The sequence below is a fragment of the Mauremys mutica genome, chromosome 2 (assembly GCF_020497125.1).
Source record: "Mauremys mutica isolate MM-2020 ecotype Southern chromosome 2, ASM2049712v1, whole genome shotgun sequence".
NCBI classification, from domain to species: Eukaryota; Metazoa; Chordata; order Testudines; family Geoemydidae; genus Mauremys; species Mauremys mutica.
The window spans coordinates 153521113-153524979 of NC_059073.1; the positions used below are offsets into that span (position 1 = coordinate 153521113).

Below are 3867 nucleotides of genomic sequence, written 5' to 3' on the forward strand. Positions count from 1 at the left end.
GGAATCGCCCACACTACAGATACAGTAGTTAAATTGTTATTTTTCTCTCTTTTATTTTTGGCAACTGCACAAAGCTGAATTTGCGCATGTTAAATGTGTGTAAGATGAGACTCGCCTCATTATATTTATAGATCAGTAGCTAACTTCCTCACTTACTTCTGGGGAAGGCTGCAATTGTAGCACCCAATCCTCCCTATTTCTGCCTTCCTTCAGGCTCCTACCACTTCCTTCCAGCTTGCTTATATAATATTAGCTGCTGGACTATTTCCACTCAATTAGCCCCTCATCTGTGTCTCCACTGCCAACTGCCTGTTTTTCAGTCAGAGTTCAATTAATTGGGGAGTTGAATGACAGGATGTTGAGTTAGCTTCTGAGTCAGCACAGTCTGTTACAGAGGAATAAATAATAAAGAGGACAGGTCACTGATAGAGAGACCTGGATCACTTGATAAGCTGGGCACAAGCTAACAATGTGTATTTAAATACAGTCAAATATAAAGCCATACCTCTAGAAACAAAGAATGAGGTCCATACTTACAGGATGGGGGACTCTGTCCTGAGAAACAGTGACTCTGAAAAAGACTTGGTGGTCAAAGTGGATAATCAGCTGAACATGAGCTCTATTTGATGCTGTGGCCAAAAGTGCCAATCCAATCTTTGGATGTATAAACAGGAGTAGGAGTAGAGCTGTTATATTACCTCTTTACTTGGCACTGGCAAAATCTTTGCTGTAATACTGTGTCTAATTATTGTGTCCATATGTAATGGGGTGGGCCTCACCACCTGGTGCCTCCCGCTGGTGACTCCAGGAATTAGCTCTGTCCGGCAGAGCGCCCCCTCCTGGTGGTGTCCCATCTGTCTTCCCGCCTTCTGTTGGCATCTCTGGACCCGTGTTGCTCCTTGCTCGGCGGTGTCCTCTTTGAGGCCACTGCCCTCTGGCAGTGCCCCTCAGTCCATCTGCACCCCCATCTGGGGGGGGTCAGTGATCAGCAGTCCTACACCCCAGCCACCATGTCCAACCGCCCTCTGAGTCCAATCCCTCTTGTCAGGGATCTGGCGTAGTATAATGGTTGCTCCCTACAGCCAATGGCTGGGTGTACTGCAAGGAGTGAAGGGGGGAACCCAGGCCCGCCCTCTACTCTGGGTCCCAGCCCAGGGACCCTCTGGCAGCAGCCTCACAGTCCTCCTTCTCTCCCCTCATCTTTCTGCTTCCCTGGGCCGCTTCCCCTACGGCCCCTTGCTTTCAGGCCGCTAGGCCCTTCCTTTCAGGGCCTGCAGCCTGGCAGGCTACGGGCTCAAGCTCCCTAGCCTCCCTGAGCCTGGCCAGCACTGCGCTGTCCACAGTGCTGGTCTCCCACGTTTGGAGACTGACCTTCCCCTCTCAAAGGCCAGGGACAGACTGACTGCTCCTGCTCTGGACAGCCTTTATATATGGCTGAGCCTGGCCCTGATTGGCTCCCTCCAATCTGGGCCCTGATTGGCTCACAATAAGCCCTTCTTTGATTGGCTCCCTGTCTGCGCAGGTGCCCTGGCCTGCCACAGCCCACACTCACAGGAAGTGGGACAGTTCACCCCACTACACCATATGTCAAGAAAGAAGTTGAAAAAATTGGATAGGGTTCAGAGAAGGGCCATGAGACTGATTGAAGAGTTGAAAAACATGACATATAGGGAAAGACTCAAGGAGCTTGTTCTATATAGTTTATCAAAGAGAAGATTGCATTCTAATTACCTACCTTGGTAGGAGACAGAAATTTGGTAACAGGGGGCTCTTCAGTCTAGTAAACAAAGGGATAACAAGATACAATGTCTGGAAGTTGAAGCTACACAAATAAAGCACACTTTTTAAGTGAGGGTAACTAACCGTTGATATAACTTACTAAAGGTTGTGCCAAATTCTCCATCACTGGAAACTTATAAATCAGTATTGGATCTTGTGTTTTTTTTCTAAAAACATTATGATTCACGCTGATGAAGGATGGAAGCTTGAGAGACTCTGAACATTATAACAAGAATAAAATAGGAAACATTTCTGTAGATATTTAACCACCTCTCCATTTAACACCACTGCAGAAATCCCCCTGACAGTACAGTTGTCAATTTTTTTTGCAATGGGAAGTACAGTAAGACAGAGTTTAACTTCTGTACACTTCATCTATATGAGTGTGTTGGGACTGAATACAATATCTCATTCATCACTGTTTAAATGCTGTCCTTTCTTAATGATTAAAACTGGTAAGTTTGGTTTAAAAGCACAGTTTAAAAGCACCAAGAGTGAACTATTTTTTGAGTATTTTAGCTTGAGACAGAAGAACATCAACACTTCAGAGAAATTGTCACATTAGATTGCAGTACAGAAGCTTCAGTGGAGATCAACTGTGATTGGGTTAAACTGTAGAGAGGTTTTAGCCAAGGTGAAATAAACTAATTTTACTGCTATTAAAGGAGGTGCATTGCACCCAGTAATCTCATGGGATGTCTTGGAAGATATTGTGGCACCTGTGACTATTGCCTGTGTATCCACTATAATACAGAATTTAATATACGAAGTATGCTGTTAAATTCCTATTGGATGACTCTTCTAGCTTAATTATTGAACAATCACAGAAGCTGGATTTATTATTATGGAACCTGTGGTACAAAAGAATATAATTTTTCAAGCCTCAGCCAAACTCAAAGGTTTGCAAAGGGTCAGCATATCTACTGCCACAAGTAAGGAGGCAACATGGGGGGAGAGGGAACATGCCCATTTCTGAGCCAGCATTCTTCACAGATACACAGAGTGATTAAAATGTCGTCAGCTGACAGCAGCTGATTAGCAAAACAAGTGCATGAGTGAATTCACTTCAAGTAAAAAGTTTTCAAACATTAGTTAAAAAAAATTACAAAGATGCTTTTCAATAACAAACAATTTGGCTAATGATTGAAAAGTGAGATTACAAAAAAAAAAGTCCCATTCTGGACAAAGTGCTTTAAACAACTCACAAATTCTATCCTGTTGTTCTGCAAATAGACTCAAGTACATTATATGTAGAGGACAATTTGGAAATATTCTGTCAGATTCCTACAACTGTGATTTCATCGGAAGCATAAAAACAAGGCAAACTGATACCTCAATGCAGGTTGAACGCATGAGCTTTGATATGTAGGTTTGAATATTAATCATTCTTGAGTTGGAAGTCGTATCCGGCAGAATCATTGATATATAGCACCAGAAGTGATTTGATTTTTATACTGACATGCTTTATGATGAGCTGCTTACAACTGTGTGCACATAAATTAGAAGTAAGCTTTTTATTTATTTAAACCATAGATCATTCTTGTAGTGAAAAACATTTTAAGCAAGATTTTAAGCTTCTCCAAGAGTGTCTGTTCCAACAAGAAAGCTTTTTTAAATTATTTTATTTTAAGTGAATTTTACTGCACATGAAAAATGATGGAATGACAGCCTTCTATTTCTCTTCATATTGACTGAACAGGTGTAGCATAGGTAGCAGCGGTTCAAATTTCTCTCATACCTGAATAGTGTGCTTCAAGCCTGATTTAAAGGGTGACATCTAGAGGTGAGACAGGTTGATATTAAGTCTTCCTGAATCTTTCCATCTGTGGCCTCTCTGCTAAGACTGCCAGCATAGCTGCTTAGCCATGGAATGTGGTCATTGTGACATAGAAATGTGTTCACTCATTTCATATAAGCCTCTAACAACCATCATTTGGTCATTTGCTAGAGGTTGTTGAATTACTCCCAGTGAGAAATTTGTTATTGAATTTATTCCAGGTATCAATTTGCAATGCTTTACTTCACTGCTTTTGATTATTGAATTTATGCAAACAAATTTCAGCCTATTGATTGCAAGTTATTCATAGT

General features: G+C 42.0%; 1 long non-coding RNA gene across 1 annotated transcript; it reads right to left on the reverse strand.

Annotated features, from left to right (window-relative positions):
- Positions 1-282: 282 nt before the first annotated feature.
- On the reverse strand, positions 283-3639 carry LOC123363348. The gene is made up of 3 exons (XR_006576731.1): positions 3518-3639; positions 1736-1777; positions 283-385 (listed from the first exon to the last, which is right to left on the reverse strand). It is a non-coding gene; the product is annotated as an uncharacterized LOC123363348 (long non-coding RNA).
- Between the last annotated feature and the right edge of the window lie 228 nt (positions 3640-3867).